This window comes from Prinia subflava, chromosome 28, assembly GCF_021018805.1.
Source record: "Prinia subflava isolate CZ2003 ecotype Zambia chromosome 28, Cam_Psub_1.2, whole genome shotgun sequence".
In the NCBI taxonomy this organism is placed as follows: Eukaryota; Metazoa; Chordata; class Aves; order Passeriformes; family Cisticolidae; genus Prinia; species Prinia subflava.
This window is the reverse complement of record NC_086274.1, coordinates 3,835,492-3,860,327: the sequence shown is the minus strand read 5'-3', so window position 1 is coordinate 3,860,327 and position 24,836 is coordinate 3,835,492. Positions and strand designations below refer to the sequence as shown.

General features: G+C 42.4%; 1 protein-coding gene across 1 annotated transcript in view; it reads left to right on the top strand.

Annotated features, from left to right (window-relative positions):
• COL8A1 (collagen type VIII alpha 1 chain) overlaps positions 1–24,836 on the top strand; it is an 86,201-nt gene that overhangs the window by 52,712 nt on the left and 8,653 nt on the right. The window contains exon 3 of the mRNA XM_063419952.1: positions 2,565–2,679. The gene's annotated coding sequence lies outside the window, so the exon portion shown is untranslated. The remainder of the gene's footprint in view (positions 1–2,564; positions 2,680–24,836) is intronic.

Sequence of the window (24,836 nt, the reverse complement as noted above, 5' to 3'; positions counted from 1 at the left end):
GAAGATGTGAGAGTGAAAGGTGGGGATTGAGTGGCCTCTGTGTGGGGAAGTTTAAAGGAGACAGGGCACTTTTTCTGCTCATGAAGCTGCTTCTCCTCCTTGTGACCCCTTCTTTTCCTTTATTTCTCTCCTCCTCAGAGGGAGGACACCCAGAGGCCTTCGCTTTACTTCCGTTGTTCTTTTCTTTGATTGTCAGGGAGGGGTCAGTCCTGGTTTGGAGGGACAGGAACTAGGGCAGGACCAGGGCAGAAAGGCAGAGAAATCCTGCTGCAGATAAAAGGACAGATGTGACTGCTGCTGCTGTACTGGGGCCCTCTGGTACACACTGGCACTCCTTTACCCTCTCCCTAATCCCACAAAGGCAGTAACAGCAGCATGGATGGTACAAACAGGAGGCAGGAATGAGCTGTTTGGCTGAAATGCCTAATCCCTCTCTCCTCAGTCACAGGCAAAGTAGCTGCCATCCCCTTCAGCCTGGCAGGTCTCCATTTTGCTAAGTATACAAAGCTACTTCTGACTTGGTGGCTTCCCCTCATTCACTCAGGAAGCCGAGCCAAAGCCCCAAACCTAAATACTGCAAGTTGGAGAGAAGTTTGTATCCCAAGCTGAACTTCAGAGCACAGAGGTGTCTCTGAAAGTTCTGGTAGGGTGTAGATGTGTTCTGAATTACTGCCTCATCCTTTGAAGTAGAAGGCCTGTTTGGCAGGATAAATAAGGAAAACCTACTCTTCAGAAAACTAGGAAGCAAATGGCATCAAAGTTCTGCATAACACATTGGCAGTTCCTGCACTTCAGGCTTCAGAGTCCTCTCAGAAAGGTGGCAAATACACATTTCCTTGTGCAGCTCCAATGAATTGGATGAAATCAATTGCAAATAATCCACAGTACTCGGGCATTATCTCCTGTTGGTTCCCCAGGTGATCACATAATCTCCTAAACTGCACCACAAAACCATCAGGGATCTGTTGCAGGAGATGGATGGAGTCAGGAGAAAATCAGTGCAGATTATCTATCAAAGCAAGGGTTGATTGGAGATCAGATTGGTATTGCCAGAAAACTTAGCCTCTCGTTAGAGAGATTTTTTAAAATAAATTTTACACCAGAGGCCAGAAAGCTTTGTCATGATTAATCTAATCCATAGTCTGAGACAAAGGGCCCGAAAAGCAGCCAGTTTGTTTCTGAAAGGGGTTTGGGCTTTGAGAGGAAGGTGCCTGCCTGGCTGCCATGATGCAGCAGCTCTCAGAGCCCCTGCTGGGACTAGGCTGGCAGCTGGAGTCACTGAAGGGAGAAACAGATTCCAGCCAGCAATCAGAAACTCAGGGGCTGGGTGGCAACAATGTACCCTGGAGCAGCCTTGCAGAGGTCGGGAGCCACTGCTCGTGAATTTGCATTTTGCCCTGGCTGATAAAGTGCTGTAAGTAAATGGAGAGATACCTTTGGTGTGTTTGGCTCCTTGGAGTTACTCTGCTGGGAAACCAGTGTCTCTGGAGAGCAACAACACAGGCAAGGAAGATCTTAGGCCAAATACCTCAATATTCAACCACAAAGCAAATCAGCACATGAAGAGCTGCTTATCCTGCTTGTCCATGAGCTGGGCTGCAGGAGGCCATGGCTCCCCATGGGACGGATGCTGAGCAGCAGGTGCAGTGTATGGTGAGCAGCTGAGGGCAGGGCTGTGCACAGAGGTGCAGCACCTTCCCCAGCTCAGATCCAGCACAGCACTTGAGCGTGTGCTCACTCCAGCTGGAGCACACTCATTCAGAATTCTCCATCCACAGCCAAACCCTAAATGGCTCAATGGCAGCCGAACCCAACAAATCACAGACTCTTCCCCGTCGTGTCAGTGGCATTTGTGTCAGGAAAAGCACACAGGAGTTGGTAGCAGCCGCGTGAGAATGATCAGAATATAAAATAGAGAAGCAGGTTTTATTTTCTGTAGGACACTAGCACTGTCTGTGGCTCCTCTCGTTAGTATCCTCACATTATGAGTTCAGAACTGCTTGGGACGTTGGTAGTTTACAAGCACAATGCCTCTGGGGAATTAATGATTCTATTTATGTTTCATGAAAGGGTTTGTATGTACCTTTTCATGGGCATGACACACATGGAGAAATATAAGATTAGGTAAAAGTTTTTCATCTGTATTTCAGACTAATAATTTTATACCTTGTTATCTGAAAAAGTTTTGCAGTGTCTCTGTAGAAGGGTGGGAACAAGGCTCAAGGCACTTTTGAAATCCAAACCGATATTTTGATTTACAGCATAATTATTACAGGATTGCCAACAAAAACACTGAACACTAGGATTTTTGGTCCATATTCAAACTGCTACATCAGTTTTCACAAGCACTGAATAACTAAAAAGGCTACTCAAAGTGAATGTGTTGCCAGATTTTCGTACTTCTGAACAGTAGACCTTGAATAAGAAGCTGGAATAGAGAATTAAAAGACTAGGTTAAGCCACTATGTTTGAAAATTTTGACTAATGGTTCATAATAATTCTGGGGGGGAACAAAAAAGGATATTGTGCTCATACATTTCTTAAAAGCTTTCTTTTTCCCCTAGGACCAACCTAAAATCAACAAAATAACACCGGGCCTAATACAATCAGGAAATCTGTGTCTCTTAGAGTGAAAAGCAACCAACCGGTCCATCTTCTGCCCTGTCCCAGACCCTCAATGTAAGTATCTTCAGCTCTGCAATCCTAAGTGAGTTCTATGTAATGCCAAAAACAAAGCACAAAGGCTTCAAACTGGAGTTGTCTTAAAGCCATCACCTACAAAGGATTTGTGAAGTTATTCAAGTGTTTGCTATACACCAAAGCTTTTGAATTTTGAGTGGAAAATTATATGGTACATAAATTTGGGTGATCATCCTCAGCAGCTCCTTTTATCACAGATAAAGAAATCTAGCCTTTCAGTCATTCTCCACTGTTTCATAGGAGAGAACATGTAACTTTGGCATTTTGTGCTTCTGTAAAGGAGCTTGGTTTAAATATACTTTTATGGTTGGAAAAGAGTAAGGACAGCTCCATTAGAAAAGAAACGTCAAAAACCATTTTATCCTGGGACTAGAGTGAACTGTACTGTTGATGTGCCTTTGATCCCCAAAATGCATATGTACATGTGTCCACTTCCAGATGTATGTACATGCTGAAGTAAACAGCAGTAACATTCACTGAGAAATCCATACTTAATACAGTGTTTAGTTTAGCTCAATAATGGGAAGAATATGTTAAACATCACTCTGAGCCTTAGTGGAAAACTTTCTGACAACAAGACATTAGCTCATACTGTCCACAGTCATCTTATGCCTATGAGTATTGTTTGTTATCAAGTGTGACTTTTGGAAGAAAAAAAACGCATTATTGCTCAACAAGTTGCATTGCAGTAGTGTCCTGCACTCTGTTTTGGTTTCTAGAAAGCTAATTAATTAAAAGAATCCACATGGTAAGAATTAATCATGTAAATCCCTGAGACTTTCTGGACATCTTTTAAGGAGGATGAGCGCCACATTCAATGGCATTTCTCGTTTCTTGCTGAGAAGTCCTACGCGATTTGTCTGAGGTGAAAAACCAGCAGTCACCAAATGTGACTGCACAACGTGGTCCTGGAGCAGCAGCCCTGGCAAAGACCCCGCTCTGGGAGCCCACTGGGGAGCACTGAACCATGAACCCAGTGGGCTGGACTGCTGCAGTGACAGGATTTTAGGATCTCTGGCCACTCCATGGCTGGAGCTGTCCCTGGTAACTGTTTTCACCCAGCGTCAGCTGCTGTAACCTACCCTACATCAGGGGCTAGAAAAGTCTAACAAGAAAAAAAAGAAGAAAGAAAAAGAGGAAAAAAAAAAAAAAAGCTTAAGACTCTAGCCCACAAACTACTGACAGAGAATAAAACACTTCTTAGTTAGTATTTACATTCTCCCCATGCATCCATAAAGTTTTAGAGCCCATCCACTTAAGAGAACATCCATCCAAGAATGGCAGTGGACTTTGATAATTCAGCTGCAAAGTTTCTGTAGCAGTACAGAAAAGACTGTATAACAACACTGCTCTGTTCATTAGTAATTTCTTCAAATTTTTCAATAAATATCTTCTGGTGTTACATAATATAGATGACTTTTTTAAAAGTATTGAGTTTTCAGTGTTTTAGAGTCCTTTATTACAACAGGTGGAACAGTAGTATAAGCTATTAAATATAGCTGCAAGACAGAAACAAGCAAGAGTTAAGCTGAGCATTACAAATTAACATCCACTACTTTTCATGAGTGGCAAAATTGCTTTGAGAAGAACACTGTCCTCAACAATTCACAGATACCAAGAAACAGAGAATTAAGGGGAAAACAAACTTAGAAAGAGGTTGAAAGTTCTGGAAAATATTGTTATTTCCTTTTTTCTTTTAATCTGTTCCAGTGAATGGAGAAGAATTTCAGCAAAACATTCAGATCTGGATAGAAATATTCCTCAAATGAAAAGGAAACAAAGCCCTCTATCTGTAGCAAGAATACAGAAAGTTTTCAGACTTGAGCATCAACTGGCAGACCTGAAAAGCATTTGGGTCAAATAGAAGTCCTGAGCTACTACCAAAATCAACAGTCTAATTGTCTCAGCTGAAACTGAGGCTTAGCTGTTGGGTTTCCTGTAACTAAATCTTGCCACAAACAGCTCTGCTAAGTTTTTCATCCAATAATAAAATAAAATACAGCAAAACTAGGAAAAATACAAGAGACAATGAAGATGAGTATGTAGTTCCCAACATAAGGAGGGGAGCAGACGTTAGAGAAAACTCGTGACGATATCAAAATAGTTCTTGTCAGTTCTAAATGGTTGACATGACAGTTCTTTAAAAATAAACAATCAAACATCTGAAAGTAATTGCTAGACTAAGGGATTTATTTTATTTAAGCAAGGAGGTATTTTAAAAATGTACTTAGAATGTCTAGCTTGCTTCAAATTGCTTTGGTTTTCTACACAGTGTCGTGGTAGTCACTACCCACCCAAAAGTGGTATTTTAATAATATCTTTAAATTGAAAAACAAAATTGAAATGAAGAAAGCAAAACTATTCAGAAAGGTTACCAGAATGCACAGTTTGACTTCAGACACTTTCTAATCTGATCAGGAAGCAGAATGAAAAACAAAAGCTATGCTGAAGTCAGAGGCACAGAGTCAGGTGATAAAGTTATACAATTTTATGTGGATTTACTGAGGTCGTATCTCAAAATCCAAAGCAAACCTAAGCAACTGAAAGTAATGTTTCAGTTTATATAGTCTGATATTTTTTCTGTCTATCCTTCTTCCTGTTGAATTGCCTTTTATGCCTTTCAGTGTATAAACTTCTTGAACGTAGGCATCTCCCCTGTCCACAGTTTCCTCCTCATTTTCTCGTGCTTTATGTGCCTCCATTCAGTCCCTCCTTTTCTGATAGTAAGGATTAGTTTACTGGTTTGCCTTTTCCCCGTCTAACTTGGGGAGCTGGAAATACTGGATGACTTTTAGTGGAGCCTAAACCTCAAATTACTCAAGTATTTATGGAAATGTTACCTTACATTTCCAGGACCATTTATTTTAAATAGGAGTCAGTTGCTGGACTCCTTCACTCGCTCATGAAAACCTAGCTTCAGACTCCTCACAGCAGCTTTGGATGGGAGGAAATTAAAGGAGAATTACAAAAGAAAAATCTTTTCCAAACATAGCAGTGTTATTCAATAGCTTAGAAATTTACTTTTCCTGTTGGTGAATGCGGTTTCTTTAACTAATCCAAGCATTACTGTGAATAAACCCAATGGTTGCTTTTGTCTGTGTTTTGAAGAAGAGGGGCTTGTTTAGGGCTTTGGTAGCGATAATTGACACAAAAGGCTCCAGTACAGAACACATAAAAAGAACAGGATGAACCTGGCTCCACAAATCATTCGAATTGGGGATATTGTGTAGATACCTCCTGCCTGCTGTTAGTACCCATGATGACAAGTTTATGATCCCAGGCTGTGCAGAGCAGAGATCTGAGGAACCTGCTGCTCATTAAATTCTCTGCTTCCGAGACCCCCTACTCCCCAGACCAACTCACATCAAAAGAACTTGAAGCCAGTAGGCAGCAGATTTTTATACTGATAACAGGAAGTTTGTGGAAGACTGGAACAATGTGCCTTTCTGATTTAGGAAACAGTTACACCACACAATAAATCTTCTTATGGGTTTTGCATTATGCATAAATCCTCTTGTTCGTATGCTAAAGCATATGGTTTATTAACAGCTAGCTCATTAACAGTAACATATAGAGCATTCAGCTGCCATCATCACTTGGCAAAGGGTTTCCACACATTTTTCCCTAGCCTTCACATTCAGGGAAAAGTAACATTAAGTGAAAAGTCTTCTTTCAAAAGCCTCATTAACATACTGTATCAATGAAATTATTCCTCGTGAACTCAGTTTCTTTTGGAAACACCAATGTATTTTCTATGCAGAAATCTCTCAGGAAATGTCACATTTTAAGACAGTTTTTAGACCCTAAAGAGTTCAGACTCAACTCTATTAATGCCTTTGCCTTGTAAAGTTCAAGGAATGCTACCACAGTGTGAAATTAAATTTGAAATACAGCAAGAATAATTGCCCACCTAATACTAAGAGTTCAGCTAGAACATTTGTTATATAATTCAACCTTATATTTAGTTTCAAAGGAGTTTTATGTAGCTGTCTGGTTTATTTAAATAACTGATTAAGGCTGTCCTGTTTCAATTGGCAAAGTTACTCAAATAGCAACAAATAATACAGTTCACAGCAGTCTTCCATAGGAACAATTTCTCCATCCCAGAATGGTTGAGGTTTGAAGGCACCTCTGGAAGTCACCTTGTCCAACCCCCCTGCTCAAGCAGGGACACCTAGACTGGTTTTCCAGGACCATGTCCAGAAAGCTTTTGAATTATTTCCAACAGTGAGACTCCACAAGCTCCCTGGCAACTAATGCCAGTGTTCAGTCACCCTCACTTTTCTACTCCCTCTACTCACTCTCACAATTTCTACTTTATACCTCTGAGATCTCCCCTGCCCTTGTTCTCTTCAACAGTCTAGCTCCTCTTTTACAAGGGTGGTTGAACGTTGAAGCACAAGGCTGAAATCAGGGATATTTCATTTCAGAAGGCGATGCAATTCTTTACTGAATACATTTTTGGATCATCTATTCAGTAGTCACCTGTGTATCCCTGTATTAATGGAAGATGATGTAAATGGAGCGAGCTGTGCAGCAGCAAGGATTCAGAACACAGCTTGGGAATGTGAGCTATGCCAGCTGATGGCAAAGCTAAGACTTCCTATGGAATATTTCCTGTGGGTGCAAACAGCGTATTTCATGCTACTTTTCTTGCATTACAGCTATTTTTAAGCAATCCACAGAATGGAGACTAAGTATTTTGAATTTGCAAAAGGTCTGCTGTGTGCTCAGGTCCCCCCTCCTGGCAGTGTTTGGGAAGCTGTCCCTTGATAAATGACAAACTGAAAAGACAAAGAAAAGGCAACAGCATGGAGCCTCTGCTGACAGTGTAAATAGAAATTGGACTTCAGCAGACAAAGTTCACAGTTTGCAGTGAAAGGTCATAAGGATTTCAAGCATTTTTGGTATTTTGTCTCTGCTGTCTGCTCAATATCGAGCAAATAAAAAAACCCTGATAGACAGCTTCCAGTTCTGTATACTTGGCATCCCTGCTCAGCCTGAAGGAACACGGGAAGCTTTGTCTTTGGCATTCTACAATTATTTTAGGACACGCCACCCTAACAAAGCTCTAACACTTACTCAGTCTCAACTTTTGATGTGATGTATGGTAAGCTAAAAGGCTTATGCAGCTCAGCTAATCCCAGTGGCCTGCAGTTTTTCTGCTAAAAATTTAGCATGATGAGGGAGAGTTATATAATATGTTAACTCTCAACAGGATGTTTGTTTTTTCCCAGTCATTGTAGAGTCACGCTAAAATACATCAAATACTTTTATGAGAAATCTCCTGCAATCTGCAGTAGAACCAAATGAGACTTGGAGGAGTCTGACTTTTTCTTATTATATTATAATTTTTGCCTGCAGTTCATTCCCTCTTCTGGATATTATTAACATCTCCTTTAGGAAAGGTTTAGCTCTGGCCTGTGAATAGGAAGCCAGAAATGACTAAAAGGAAAGGTATTTGTTAATGCTTAGTTTATATATCATTTGCCCTGGCCAGCACAAGGAATTGAGCTTGTAATGAGCTCTCTGTAGGTGATAAAAGTACCTGAAAGAAAAGCAGACTCTCCTCATTCAAAGGCACAGGAAAAAAACTGTGTCTTAAAATACGATTTTACCTTTACCAGAAAAAAAATCTTTCATTCTCACAACACTGAAGGCGGTGTAGCACAGCTGTGCACCACCAACACGGGCCACAGCACCTATATAATGGACAGTTATGTGAGCATGTTTCTATTATTTTGCTTTTCTTTGAAAAGCAAGCGCTGGGCCTGTGTGTGCTGAGCGGGTGGCTCACGCCACCTGCAGGGCAGCCTCAGTACCGAGACGTGTCTGCTCCCGAGGGAAAACCCAATGCAGTTCCCATCCTGAGCAAAAATTGCTCCAGCAGACATTTGAACTGGCTGTAGCACCTGCCAGTGTTTAAATACATATAAATAGATAAGAAACGTTTGATCTTTAGATGCTACACCATTTGGCTTTCAGTGTGCTCGATTTTATAAATATACTTTATAAATAAAAAAAAAAAAAAAACCCACTTTTTATCGTGGTTACAAGTTTACAAAGACATCTAATTCTCCTTTGTTATTGCCACAAATTAGTTAAGGTGACTGTATCTGGAATTAGAAAAATTATACAAGATGGCTTTTAAATGCCAAACCCATTCTGTCTACTAAAGACTGCAGTAGGGAATCTAATAAAACCCCAAAGCTTACAAAGCTGCAACTGTTCATAAGAGCTGACCATCCCTGAACTGCCCTATGCAGTGTTTGCATTAAGCCAAGATGAATCCCAAAGTGCAGCTTTGGTGCTAAAGAGGAAAATGTCTTGGATTACAGCTGTAGAAATAGTATCCTTTCCTTAGGAATATTCCTTTACAGAACTGTGCAGGTACCAGCCTTCCCACTGCTTTCAGAGGCTCATTTCCATCACCCCTTTCAGCTCTTTTTGCCCATTAGCACTACCTAGTCTGTAAGTCATAGCAGGTCACCTCCAAAAGCAGGTCACAGCCTGAGCCACTGAGCGTGAAGATGGGGCCACTGCTGGTGGTGGGAGTCCTTCCCCAGCCCCCCAGAGCACAGGATCCATCCTCTGGGACAGCATCCCTAGGCTGGCTTGCTTTGCCACCCTGGGAGAGGGTGGAGGAGCCAGAAACTGAATAGGTGAAGACACAAGGACTGCAGCATCCCTCGCCCACCCAGCAGAGCACTGGGAACAGCCTGTGGCAGGAGGCCAGTGCATGCCCAAGACATGGTCTCCCCGTTCACTTTACCCAAACCATGCCCTGCTTTGTCTTGTCTTCCTTCAGCGAACTGGGCTCTTTACAGAATGACAAGGACTTACATGATTAAAACTAAAAATTATTCCAGACCATATTCCACTGTTTTCTCTTTATAATGTACTAATCTGCAGCAGGTCAGTGTGATTTTTGGTTAGTGATTCTTTACCCTCTTCACCTCCTACTCCCCAAGACTTGTGCAGTCTCAGTGTATGCCATACTGGAACGCTGGCAGTAAGAAGGGCTCCCCTCCTAGCTACAAACATGAAGCACTGGTTCTGTTCAGCCATGTATCCCAATTTTACACCAGGACAATGCCATTGATGCAGTGGAGGATTATTTTAAATTACACTACTCAGAGATGAGCATCGGGGCCTAAACTTTACTCCTCTCTCACAAAGTGTAGAGTTGTTGTAAAGTTTCCTTCCAGTAAGACGTGTCATATTCTTGATAAATGTATTTTCAGTAAACAATTCTTGCATCTCAAAGCCCTGAAGAGAACCTAAAGAAATGTGTCTGCTCATCAAGACTGACTTGTGGTCTCTGTGTGGCTTTATTTGAAGTCAGAGGTTCAGAGACACCTGTGAACAGTCAACTGCAGGGACTGGAAACTGTGGGAAACAACACAGTGCATAAAGGAGCTTACTGCCACTCACTGCCACACTTACAGTAAATTCATTTGGGAAAAGTGTAAGCCAGGATTTCCTTAGTTTTCTTGGGGCAGCATGTTCTCATAGGAGATGGAAAGAGTCTTTCACAATTACTTTTTCTAACCCACTCCCCTCCAGCACTGTAGGAAGAAAGAATATCTGATGAGAATAGTAAACATTCAGCGTGTGCCTGTTTCACCATTCTGAATCACAGCACCAGCCCCATGTTCAGAGATAACAACTGTGGGAGGCTGTGTTTTATCTGCAGTAAAAAGCATTGGCTTTTCTGCACACTAACACTTCGGCTCATTCACAATGTGCATCCTTTGGCAGCACACAGCTGAACAAGGTCATAGAAATTCATTTTAAAATGTGGAAACATTCACACTGGGTTTTTCTTGAAAAGGATCTATGTTAAAATTACAATTGCACCATTGCATTCCTTTGCAAGACAATTCAATTTAGGATTATTACTTTTAGTCAGTGAGGCATCATCACCAAAAGTGAACAAGGCTGAGCTGTGAGTAAGTTTAAAGCATCTTAGTAATAAGTTTAATATATTTGGAAGCCCTGGATCCTCCCATGCTTTTTTTTGCACCAATTTTCTGTGCTTGGACAAAGATCAAACGTAGTTGTGTGGCCAGCATGCAAATATGCATGATCACTTTGGTTAAATTATAAAAAAGGCTAACATCTAACTTGTCCATGTCATGTTATTTGGCAAAATAATGATGTAATTAAATGGGTTTAAGTACCAAAAACATATGTATCCAGTTACATTTAAACTTCTTTTTTCCTCCCCATTTACAAAATAACGCTTTTGTTAGAGAATAAAATTCAACGAGCTTCACATGTAACTGGTGGAATTCTGCAACTCAATTATTTCTTCATCACAATGGGACGAGAAACTTCAGCACACAAATAACGTAGCAGATTTAGAGACCTGACTGCAGCACTGACACTTGGCCTGCAGAGCTCCCAAGCAGGCCAAGGAGTAGTAGCCTTTTCCTCAGGTATGAGGGTTTGCTGGTGGCATCAGCTAACCCATGGTGAAGGATATGAGCAGAACATTTACAGCCCTACTTCCAGCTAAATGAAGAAATTTTTGAAGTATGATATGTTGATTTCATGAGTGTTTAAAGAAAACTTCTGCAGGAAATGGGATCCACATGCATGTTTTCTTGGGAGTTCCTTGTAAAACAATAGTCAAGTCTGAACATAAGTATGTATTTTTAATGTGATAGGTTCACATTACAGGTTCTTTCCTCTTTCTCCTACTGCCTGTAGGTCTGTACATCAACAGAGACATCCAAAGTCTGCTTTCATTTAATTAAATGGGATCTTTGTCGCCAGTTGAAAAAAAAAAAAGAACAAAACAGATATATGAATAATGTCTGTTCTCATGACATTTCCAGCCCAGTTTCCAGGAAGACTTTGGGATAGTTTTGAATAGATGAAAAGAATGATAAGAAAAACATTTCCTTAAAAGAAAATAATTAAAGGAAAGCAACACTCCCACTCATCTTCCAACTCTTCCATCTTTGGAAAATTTCCTTTTAGCTCAGAGGGGCTAGGCTAGTGAAGCTGCTCATCTGGGACATCCCACTAAATGTCGTAACCAGCAAGACAAGTTGCAGTAAAATGGACTCAGTACCAATCACTGTTGTCCACTTCAAACCAGATACATTTAACCACTCTGATAATTTCTACAGCAGAATAGCAGTATCAACAAATTAAGCACATGCAAAAGTTAGGACTCGGTGATACTGGTTTTTCTGCTTATAAATGGGAGTTACCTCCACTGCAGTCAAAATGTTTCTGTAACTGAGAACAGAATCTGAGCCAGTAGAGGATACCTGTTTACTTAGCTGCACAATAGCTGGCCAGGGTTTGGGTATTTTTAAGTTAATACAAACCAGAGTGATTCTAATTTTACTGCCTGAAAATGGTAATTTCATAATCTAAAGTGACATTTGTTCCTTGCCAAAATATTTTGCACTGGCACTTACTGTTGGAAAGACCAGGTTTTTTTCTACTGCCAAGAACTGAGTGAAAAAGTCAGCCAAATTATTCAGTTCTTAATTGAGCAAAATTCTCATTATAGTTTTGCTTGATTAGGAAAAACAGGCTACAGTCTACTGCATGGATAACTGTCTGGGTCTGTATAAGTTGAGATTAATTTAAAAATATTTAACTAGCAAATTTTGTACAGGTTATAGTTGTCATTGAAATTAGTTGGGTTATTATCTACATATGTCAAACTGCCTGTCTGCACAAGTGACCAGTTCTCCAACTCCTGAATTTCACAAGCTTCTAATGTTGCTAATTGTTATATGGAAGTAATTAATTGAATTACTGGAGAAAAATCTCTTCCAGATCATGTTGTGGCCCGAATTACTGAACTCTCGGAAATAAACTTTTTACGTTACAAAATAGATATTCACCAGTATAATCAATGCACAGGAACTAATGGGACATAAATTTCTCAAAGTTACAGTCTCTACTGCATGTAGTTTTCCATCATGCCTGCTCAGATTTCTGCATTTTATCTGTGTCACAGATCCTCCCAAGGAGAATTACTAGACCTTATAGTCAGGAGGTTTCATAAAGTATTACACTTCAGCAATCATTTTTTTGCCTGAGGTAGACAAGGGAAAACTAGCCAGGAAATTATTCAACAATATTGCATTAATAATTTTGCATTTCCAAATGAAAAATAAGTAGGTTTGTCTTCTCTTCCATAACAGTTATCACTGGGCTATGAATGCCACTGCAGCGTTGTATGGTCACAAAACACTGATGACTGCAAGTGCAGGAAAACACAAATCTCTCCCCTTCCTCTGGATAACTTGTCATGGCTTAGTCCTCTGAACACAAGTTCATTTCAGGTGTCACATTTAATCAAGATGAGGACTTAATTCCAAGCCAAAGACATAATGGCATGTAATCTTTATTACAGTACCTCAAAAAAGTAAACAATTTTCAATAGACCACTGTTAAGAGACTGATATGGGGAAGAAATATTAAGCACAAGAAAGGACAAAATAAGATATAGCTATCAGGCAGAGAGAGAAGAGAGAGAAGTAAGAAGGAATTCAGGAAGAGGAGAAACAGGAGTAGAATTTAACAGCAGTTCTCAAAGGTTATTTATGAGATTTGGATACATATTAGGAGATAATCCAGTCTAGAACCTGAATAGGTAAAAACCCCCAAACTGACAAAAAATTGAATCTACCAAGTTGAGGATTTTTATCAATTTCTTAGTGATTTTGACTACTAGCACTGCCTTTTAGTTGAAAAGGAGGGTAATAATTTCTTTCTATAGATACTATTCAAAACCAATCCATTTAAAGGCAATGTCATTGTCAGGTGGCAGCAGTTTGTACCTTCTGCCCCCTATCTCTTAAGAGATGAAAACTCTTTGTAAGTTTGCCCTACTTCCCTTCTCTGCATGGTTCTTTCAAAAAGCTCTAATGAGAACAGTAGCTAATGAAGGCGCAAACATGGATGCCATATACTCCCAGAGATTATAAAACCTTTTAGATTTTTGTCCAGTACAATCACTGCTGATTTATTATCACAGCTTAAATCGGTGACGATGGAAGAAATGGGATTACCTCTCAGTTATGAGCAGAGAGCTGTTAAATCTCTGGTATTCTCTGGTATCATTCCCATCCATTCCAGGCCCAGCTCTCCTCCAGGCGTTTCTTCCTTTGCCTGCCATGCTGTGGCAGGCATGCTTTGCCCCAGAGCTGCTGTGCTCTGGGGTCTCCTCAAATGAAACAGCTTTGTCACCACAAGCTACTCCTATAGATGCAGCAATACCAGCAAAGCTGACTTGGGTTTTGATTTCTTTACTTGAATTCTTTCTCAATGTTTCATTTGTGTGCACACGCTCAGGTGTGCGTGCTTGGGCTGTCCCAGCACCTTGCTCAGGGCTGCTGGTCTGGCTGCTTCTCAGCTTTGAGTACCTTGTCATTTAGTGTCGCTTTAGCTGCAAAGTGCTCCTGCTCTAAACACAGCCCAAACTGCACCTGGCATCCAGTGCTGGCACTTGTCCAAGTGTCTCCCAAAGCTGCAGACACACCTCTGAAAATACTAGCCCCTGGGTGACTTTACTAATACAAATTGTGAGTACAGTCCTCCAAGGAGCTCATTCCAGCAGGATCTAATCAGCCTTACTATTTAATTTATTGAGAAATTTGCAACAATTTTCAGGCAAAACTGCTCAAGCTTTAGGAAAAACCCTCTCATTCTGATCCTGTGAGCTCTAATTATATCCTCCAGAATATCTCTTTCATTAGCATAGTTAAACCTTGCACAAAGCAGATCAGAAGTATTTCTGTCAAGAACACATGCTTTCTGCTAACATTGGAAAATCTCAGCATGTTTCTTGACCAAAGGCAAAATTAACTTGGAACTAATGTAGGTGCTCCATCTCAGAGTCAAACAAAACACACAAATGAAAATAATTTTAAGCATTGCTGGTAGCCATCCTGCTGTATGAAATATGACTCCATTTTGCTTGCTAGAGAAATATCAGCCTAGTGGATTTATTTTTGCATTTGGTTGAGCCATGGCCTGTAGGTAGCCATAAACCTTTGGTTGTGATGTTCAGCTATGCGAATCTGGTAGACAAAGTTTGCAGGGAAGGATATGACATAATTTAAGTGCATTGCTTTTTCTAATGCCAGATTTTGTGGAATTAGTCATTGTTGATCTAACTGCATCATCCTGGGACTATCTAGCACATGCCTCAACTACGCCTTTGCACAGATACAAGAATAACTTTTACAAATGCTTATCGCTTTTAAAAAGCCTAGATTTTGAAACAAAAAAAGGAGGATGGGGCAGGGAACGAAGGCCTTAGCTGATTGACAATACAGGATATAGAACCTTTCGGATCCTAATCCATGAGGGGATGTTTGCTCCTGGCTCCATAATGGAGTCCACATGCCTGAATGAGATGCCGGTACTCCGTGCATGTGTGGAAGCGGAGTTCAGTGCCTCGGAGGGGGATTCACAAAAGCCACTGTTTGCAGAGTTGCCTAAGCCAGCCAAAGGGAAGGCTGAAGACTGCAGTTCATCCTAAATCCCAGCTCTCTCCTGGGTTTAAGTGCCTTCTGGTGAATGAAGTACACAGGCACAAGTCCCTCCACTCCCAGCTCATAGCTCACAGCTCACAACTCACAACCCTCTTTTGAAAGCAGGTGCCAAATTTTTCTTTCAAACTCCAAGCAACCATCAGCAGCTCAAGCTCAGTCTTACTGTGGGCTGAGGAACACGGGTCTAATTCTTCCTTTAGCAAAAGGCACTTCTGAGGTTTGCATTCCCTCCCTCCCGGGCATGCCTGAGCCAGCAGGCTCCAGGTATCAGCTCTCGAGAGCTGGGCAAGAGCTGGCACAGGTCACAGCTTCCCAAGAAGCCATAAGGAGGAGGGGAAGCAATGAGAGACTTTGAAAACCTGGGAAGTGTCCACAGGTAAAGGGAGCCTCAAGTCCACACCCAGCACTAAGAAAGGCTTGTGCACTGGGACCAAGGTACCTTTGAGGAGGATTTCTGTGGTCTAACAGCTCAGGCATCAGCTTACCAGGCCCTGATCAGGGGCTTGAATTTCAGTTGTGGATTGGAGTGCTTTAATTTCCCCCGCCAATACTATATTCTCCTGTGCTCCCAGCCCCAGCTCTACCTCGTAGTGCTGCAGGAGGCTGAAGAGAGGCTGGTGTCCACCTTTGCTCCAGCTGAGCAGCTGGGTAGCTGCACATTTGTCAGCCTATCCCTTCATCCTGGCTGCAGCACAGATGAAACGCAAGTGCCGGCTCCCACTGCAGATCTTTTGTAACTATTAGTCCCCAGAGCCCAGCACTGACCAGCTTCCCAGCCTGTGCATTTGCTAGTCCCAGTCATCATGCGTCCAAATGGCTGCACTGAACATTTCAGATTGTTTTCCTTAGTAAAACTGAGAGACTTGAGTGACTGATAGTATTTGCTCCTCAGGACTTGGCTTTGCTTTCTTTTGGCCTCAGCTGGGTTGTTCCAAGGTGACAGATGTGCATTTTCAAGTCCTTTAAACCATAGCACATTGGATTGCATATAGGAAATTAATTCTATCTCATGACATTTCTGGAGTTAAAATGACTGTATATTTTCATGGATCCAGGATAAGTGTGTGTGTGTGGGATGGAGAGAGCCTTTCGTGTGTGTGTGTGTGTATGTGCTTCAGAAGTTGTTTTTTTTTAATTTGCTGTGCTTTTGAAAGGTGTGGCAAACTCTTGCTGGAAGTATTGACTGAGTCAATCCTACAGGGAGTATTTCACAACTCAGGCTGAAAGTCTTTTAGGTTGTGTCCTGCTACCCTTATTTCTGCAGAGTGGGAAGTGGGTGGTACCTGTGTAGGCCTGTAAACCTAACACTTGTTAACAAATAACAAATAACAGTGACTTCAAGCTTTGTCTCTCTGCCCCTCCACTGATGTGTGCTTTTGGGCTGAAGCAGACTGCAGTAAGATGCATTTCTTACCTGCTACACAAGAGGAAAAGACAGAAGGTCTTCAGGAACAGATCTGTTCCTGCCTGACACGGGGGTGTGCGTGTGCAGTTCAGCCATGACAGCAGCGCAGAGGAGTTTTCGCTGATTTTCAGTGGTGTTTTTTATGCAAGTGCCAGATGATGAAGAGACCCACATTGGTAGATGCACTGCCCACCATGTGGCAACTTCCACCTTCATGTCTGCCCACAGGTGTGACCCAGAGCACAAAGGGTCTGTGATGAAAATTACAAGCCCGATTTTGAAACTGTTTTAACCAAGCGAGTGTTTAGTTGTAGTTATTGTCAACTTAGTCTTTATCACGAAAAGTTGCATAAAAGTAAAATAATTTATTCATTTAGGAAATATGTTTGTGGGTGAACACCTGCTCGAGTTTTGTGAATGCAGTGTCAGGTCACGTGTAGCACATCCTAACAAATATGATGATACCTGCAATATTTCATAATAAAATAGGAAAATAATTACTACTAAATAATTTTAAAGCACGGTCCTGACTTCTTTCTAGGTGGAGTAGTCTAGTATGTTTAACCTTCCAAGGCAAGATTATTTCTTCCACTGTTTGAGCAAAGGTAGGAAAAGTATGCAAATAGCAGAATTTTTTTTTAATGGCAAATAACCTTAAAAAAAATTGTCTGAGAGGAAGTTTTTTCAAGAAAAATATTTTACAGACATTTGTTACTGTTTTCATATCTCCCTTGGACTGGGACTTTGGGTTCTGGGAAGTGGCAGAGTTAGAGCACAGGAAATAAAAATAAGAGAGAGAGAAGCTGCTCTTTCTCTCGACAGGCTCATCAAAGCACAGTGAACGGAAATATTGTAAAATTGTAACAATTCATCTCCAAAGTAAAGCTTCCAAAGCCTCTTGCTTTTATTTACCAAAAAAAAAAATGTAATGAAACAGCATGAGGGCAAGAGCCAAGAAAGCACATTTTGTACGCCATCAAAGTGAGAAAAGGAACAGAAATGCTGTGCTGTGCCAGTTTCAGACAGAGGCAATCAAGCAAATTTTCTGGCAAGAAAGCAATGCATAGGGCCACAGGGTTGCAACAGGAGTCACAGAGAACAATAAATTATTTCAAATTAAGATCAGACCAAGTACTTCAAGAGTCCCACACAGATTTCTTGCTTTGTACTGCAAGATCTTGCTGGACTGTTAAAATAACCACTGCTCGGATTGCAAAGGCCTGGAGTAGGATCACTACAAAGGGGCACAGGAAATAAAATTTCTTTATAAACAAAAGATTGCAACCAAAAAAAACCTGTGCACCAGAATTAGGCTCTCTTTATTAATGATATTTCATGATCTTGATTCCTTGATAGGAGTTAATAGCTACCTGTAGTGGTTCACTGTAAAGCATGTAAATTTAATGAGTATGCATACAGTGCTAAAAAAAGCTAGAAACTTCTACACCTCAGAGAAGGCCCTGCTTCATCCTGATAATAAAAAGGCTAAAACTCACCCCTTCCCAAAGAGCCATCCCTCCTGCCTGCCTCAGGCACCCCAGAGCTGCCAGGAGCCCTCACCTCCCAGAATGTCCCACAGCAGAGCCCTGGCCAGACCAGGCATTAGTGGAGACAGACACCTGCCTTTTCCAAAGCTGTGGCTGTGTTCTGTCCACCCAGGACACAGCACAGCCTTTTCATCCCAAAATGAAGACCTGGTGACAGTGGCCGTGGCGTGGCAGGATGTCACAGCACAGCAGGATGTTGTGAGGGGCTCACAGGTCACACAGGGCAGGTCAGACCTCAAGTGGCACCAGCAGCTAAAACAGTACTTGCTATGGCCTTGGGATCAAGAGAAGCCCAAGAGCAGCTCTGGCCACTTTTCCCTTGTGTCTTTAGGTTTGGCACCAAGTGTACCTCAGGCTGAGAAGGCCAGCCTGCATGAATGTTACAACTGCAGACAGCTGTACTGCTTTACATAATACTTAAACTAAGAAAGTAGGAAGACAGATTATCTTCCCTGCAACACCTGCAACAATCAGTCCTTGTCATTATCAGGGACACTCCTATAATGAGGATTTTTCTTTCCACTGCCATCTTTTGGGAAGTGTTTAAGAAAAAGACATACTCCAGCACCTCTCTGTGTCTTGCACATGTCAATGAAGGGAATTTCTACATGCACATCTGAGTTTTCCTAAAGGTATTGAGATCTACTAATGCATAGAATGCTCCTTCTCTAAGCAATCCTTCCAGACACAAGACATAAAATCCTGAACCATGCCATGTTAGAATAAAATATGTATAGGTATATTTAAGACTCAGCACACCTTCAGAAAGCTGACAAAATACTTTTCTGCTTTTAGTACAGTAATTCAATTAATCAAATGAGGAACTAAAAGTTCTCTAACCAGTAAAACTGGTAGATATCCTTCAGAATAGCCCTCTGGCGCTTAGGCATATTTGGCCAAAGATTCAGGATATACTTAGGTTTGTTAATTGTCGAAGAAAGAAATAGTCCTCTTCCCTCACTTCTGTCTACTCCTATACACCTGATGAGCTGGAGCATTCCACTGACTAACAAGTTTAACAGTGAACTGTGCAGATTATTCAATTGTCATTTAGAGCCAACTGCTAGCCTGTGCCTTGCTCACAAAGCTGTAGCTGGCTGATCCAAGAGGTAGTGAAATAGGAACTTTTTACACTTCCACCGGTGAGTATAATTCATAGCAGCACTGCTAAAGGCACTTTGGATTAAAACAGTAAAATGCTGTGATACACTTTACAAACTCTTGTACCATAATAATACACAAACAATTGTCTCATGAAAATTTGGGAGACTTCTACTGAAGGGAGCCAGTACAACCTATCCCAGGGCAGAGCAAGGCCAAGACTGATGAGTGACAGTAGCTGAGAAGGGAGGTTTCCAAAGCAAGCCAGCAGTTCCCTGTTCACACTGCTACGGAACCAGCAATTACCATAGTTCATTATGCACACCTCAAGGTCCAGCCTGCTGATCGCACACTTCAGTCTGAAGTGCATTGCCGGTTGCTTGTCTTTGCATTATTTTGGGGTTAGCAGACTGGCAGTAGATGTGACACATTCTCGCCAAAACAAAACCCAAATCAACAATACCCCTAGGAAACAGCTGGTTGACTACACAAGCACTTCCACGAACACCAGCCTCCTTTCCAGCGTGCTGTGCACGGCAAACCCGTTCCATCTGCTAAGGCAGTTCCTTGGCCGGTGTCAGTGGCCGTGGCCTGCGGGGAGCTCCTTGTGCAGCGCTCGGTAGCACCAGCCCCGCAGAGAAGGGCCCTCAGCGCGGTTCCCACGTTGAACAAACAGCTGTGCTCGGACACATCGGCGGCCAGGCCGAGGCCCCGTGCCAGCAGCGCGATTCCAGGCCGATAGCGGGGAGGCAGCACTGCACTTTGATCACTTTGTGTGTTCCACGTTGTTGGGCCCGACTTTGTGTCGATCGCTGAGCGGGGATCTAGTGGCAGTCGTTCAAGTGTCTCCATCAAATCTGCCTGCCACCAAGACTGCAGGCAAATTGCCCAGGAGACAGCATTAGGCAGAGCGTTCGAGCGCATGCCATACGGCAGAGAACAGGAAAACGTATTCAAAGGCAGGTATTTGCTAAATCCTACCTATAATTAATTCTAATCCCATAATTAAAGTCGCATGCTTTTCTGCAAACATTCCCCCGTGTTGGACCTTCCTCCCCAGCCGAGGTCAGGCACCGATTCGTGCGAACGAGTACATGCCACCAGGCAGGGGAGCTGCGTCCCCGGGGACTGTGGTCACCCGGCCCGCAGTGCCCAGCTCGCTGATCCTTGTCACGGCTCCCTGCCATCTGACTCCAAGTAGCTTTCAGGCATTTTCCAGCAAACAGCATCTGGGCCAGATCCTCAAAGACATGCAAGAGACAAACCCGCCTGGAAATCAATTACCAGTGCCAAGCATCTTAATATCATCATAAATTGTGAGCTTCGTGTTTGTGCTGAGCCAGCAGAGGCCCGTGCTTGGGAGTCAGGGTTGTGGTGATGCCAACCCCGTCATGCCCAGATTTGCAGAGAGATGAGCAGATGCCTACCTGAGCCCACATAGGTAGGCTACCAGCACACTGGGCATGAGGAGAAGACTAGAGGCAACATAATGATGTCTGCGTGGGCTAAAATCTCCTTCTCATTGTAGCTGCTTCCACTGCCAGGGTGTGTTTTCACAGATCGGCACACATAAACACCTGCACACAAGCGACAGATACAGGCCGCCATGCAGATATCCTCTGCTTGGAAGTAAGAAACTGGGGAAGCCCAAGGTTGCCGTTTTCATACAGAAAGCTGGGTGATCATCCACAGTGAGCACACACGTGAAGGTGTTTGCAGACAAACTGGAGCAGAGGCAAGTGCCTTGGTTTTGGAAATCCATTTACAAATGGCTAAACAGAGAGCTCTCCAGGCACTGCAAGAGAAGATCATATAATTCCCACTGAAGCCAAAGATAGCTTATGGATGACCATCGGTTTTTAAGATAAAGCCATTTATTTAGATGCTCTCTAAGAAAGAAGCTCTAGGCACCATTTTGAATTTAAAAAAGCCTACAAATAAGCATCTGCCACGTGTTGAATATTCCCTATTAGCAGCAGGTTTCTGCATGAGTTTTAAAATGTTTATTATGACAATACTTGTTATGACTGTCTTAGATTTAGTAAATACCACATGATAATCAGACACAGTTGTTAGACCTTGAGCAAAATATGATTTAATTTATTTTTAACATACTGAACAATAGCTATTTCTTGGTAATCTAAACTGAACACAGACACTTGAGACTACTTTGTTTCCTTGGAGGGGACAGTGAAAAGGAAGGAGGGGAAAAAAATAAACCTGATCTCTGTGGGAGAGTTTCACAAGAAGCAAAAAGGCAGTATTACATTTACCATAAATCCTACTTTCCTCTCTACTGAATGCACAGGCCCTTACAGACACTTCAGCAAGTTAAATTCTTCACCTGCTCAAGAAACAGATATTGCCTTCAGTGAAGCTTTAGGCACTGTTACAAGCAAAATGGTGCAGGACCCCAAACATGCCAGGGCATAGATCAGCCATCTCATGCCAATAGCATGGCTGGGTCCTCACACAGGGGCTGTGCTCTCCTGTACTGTCCTCCTGCTCTTCACTGCTGAAAATAAAATTAAATCAGTGCAGCTAGTGTCAATTTGGGTTACAAAACAGGTTAGCTTTCGGAGGAAATCCATCTCAAGGTATATTTGGTTGCCTTCACTCCCTGCTTTTATGTGGAATATGATTGAATTTGCAAAAAGAAACCCCTCACACTGGTCTTTAATTAGTTTGCTAGCAAATTTGAAAACATCTGTCCAAATGACATAAAGACTCATTTGGCACAGAAAGACAGAAGTGAGGCAATGTGTGCATTAAATGGCTCTTGAGCACGTACAGAATAATTTGTCATGCAGAAAGTTTTGTTTTTTCCTGTCCCTGAAAACACAAGTTTCCACTACAGTTCAGTCTCTGTACAGTACAAGGTATCCTCAGGTCTCTTCAGAAAGTACTCACTGACAGACAGGTTAGTCCTCAAAGGAGTCAACAATACAGAGAGAATTTTAGCTGTGATGAAGGTTTGAAATAGTGTCTTTGAAAACTGTGAACATCAGTGTGCTGGGAAATTCACTGCTCAAGTCACCTACACTTTGCAGCACCAGTGCTGAGAACAACAATCAATATTTGCTTGATTCTCACATCTGAAAACACCCCACCCATGAAGGCACCACAGCTATTCACTGGATAGGAATAGCTAAGTTCACTATAGGAACTAAAGCCTCAGTAAGGCTGAGAATTCTTCCAAAAAAGGTAGCTAGCTAACAGAATTAGTTTACAAATGCCAACACCCTCACCCCAAATTTATAAACTCAGTGCTTAATCCAATGCTTTTCATGTGGTGGACACCTTAAGAAAAGCATGTATGTGGTGGGCATGTGCACACCACCACGTTTGCAAGCACAACCCAGTGGTTTGAGGGATGCATATTGTAGAAAACAGGGACAGGACAGGTACTTGTCACAAAGTAGCACTAAAAATGAAAACAGAAAAAAAACCCCTGCTATCACTTTGTGAGGACCTCAGTTCTTCCTTGCAAGCTCTTCTGTGAGGTCCCGTGAGCTGCCCTGTGTACGAACCGGGGCCAGCCAGTGGAAAACCCGGGCGAGCGGCTGTGCACCTCACCACCAGCCCTCTGCAGTGCAGTGGGGCTGCTCCTTGTGCACCTCAACACTCTGTCTGCCATTTCCATTGCATTATACTGGTCCTGCATGTGTCTGTATGACAGACACTTCAGTGAGGTCTGTCATGTTCCTGTGGGATTGGATCTCCTGTCCCCAACAGCGGAGCCATCCCTGGATACACCACTGCAGATTCTCGGTAATATGAGGTGTTATCAAGGTCACCCCAGAAGTCACCCTAACCACTTCTGATCTCAAGACAAAAACACCCTGGAGAATTTAGCTTTTTATCATCTTTCTTTTTACTAGCACTCTTCTGGGAACAAAAATCTCCAGGGTCACAAGGATTTTTATTTTGCAGCAGTCATTTTCCATGTGGAAACCAGAGCACTAGCAAGGCCATCCCCCAGTGCAGGGGGGAACTGCAGCTTCAGGCAGTCCCTGTGGAAGGGACTGCAGGGAAAACACTTCAGGTCACTGAGATCTACTCATGCCTTATGGCTCTTTGGGAAATACAGCAATTCAAAAGCAAGGGCCGGTAAATTAGGCCCATGGGAGTAGTCTTTGGGTGAGTATCTTTGAAGTTCCAAGACAGCCCAACGTTGGTTGCAGAGTGATGGCTTTCCTGTAAGAACCAATAAATCAAGGTCTAGTTTCCACTCTTTGCAAGACCACCTTTGATTTCAAGTCTCAAGTGGATGGGCATCACTCTTTCCATACATTCTTTACATAATTAGGCTAAACCAGCCACTATTTCTTCACACCAATTTAAGAATTATGACTGCTGGTACATTTTGTTATGTCTCCTGTTTTTGCTGACAAACTCAAATAGCCGGAGGAAGGTCCTTTCTAGTTTTCTCAGGAGAACGGCTCTACCAAAGAGATTATTGAGAAATGTTCTCACTGAAGCTTTGCCTGTAAAAATGTGTTTTTTCAGGGACTCTCTCTCACCCACAGAGACAACCAGATGCCTTCTTCACACACAAGCAACTGAACACTGTGGTTTAGGATAATGTTCCTTCACCCTCAAGTGTTTTGTTCCAACCTAGGTAAAGCAAAATGTTTCTTGTGGCTTTATCTGAATGACTGCTGCAAAATGACATGTCACATGGTGAGAAGGCTCAATGGCTCCTCTCCTCTATCTTCCTTCCAGCATCCAAAGTTACAGTAGAACTTTGCTTTCTCCAAGCCCTTGGCTTCTCTAAAGGCTTCACACATGCACCTTTATTTACCTGCCACAAATACACAGACACCTTCCTCTTGCTTTCTGACAAAAACACTGGAAAATCCCAATCCAAAGCCAAATTCTTGCTCCACCAACAGTCACCTTGGGAAGCACATCAGATAGCATTACGTGAATGGGTTTGGAGGTGATCCCTAAATTGCTGGGATTTGGGTGAAGAGGGTCGGAAGTCTTATACTGGCTGCATTTTCAACACAGGTTTTTCTCCTCCTCATTCCATTTTGCTTGAGTTCTGTCACCACTGGGAAAGCATCTCCTTTTGCTGTTCAGAAGTTCTGGAGGACCTGTCCAACATTTAGTATCTACAGGCTTCTTTGGAAAACCAAGAGCAAGATTTTCAGTAGTTTAGGTGTTTAAAGATGCTAGGGGTTTCTTAGTGAGGTCTTCAAACTAGAGCCATGCACCCAGGCATTCAGAAACAAACAGCAAGGCAGAAAAAACACACCTTCAACTTCTCTCAGTGCATAAACAACTTTTTAGAGAAGCTGAGTAGGACGAGAGGCAATGAGTGCAAACTCTGAAGGACTACCCCCGGCATCCCTCATGCTCCTGGGCAGTTTTACCCTGTAGTGATGGTATCTGACAGCAGTAATCCACAGCAGCACACGACTCTACCACATTTCTCATCAAGACTAATTTTGTCTGATCCCTCCTTCCTTTGGGAGCAGGGGGAGACGAGCTGGGCAGACAGTACCGAACACAGGCTGCGTCTCCAGTACCTGCGGCACATCCCGA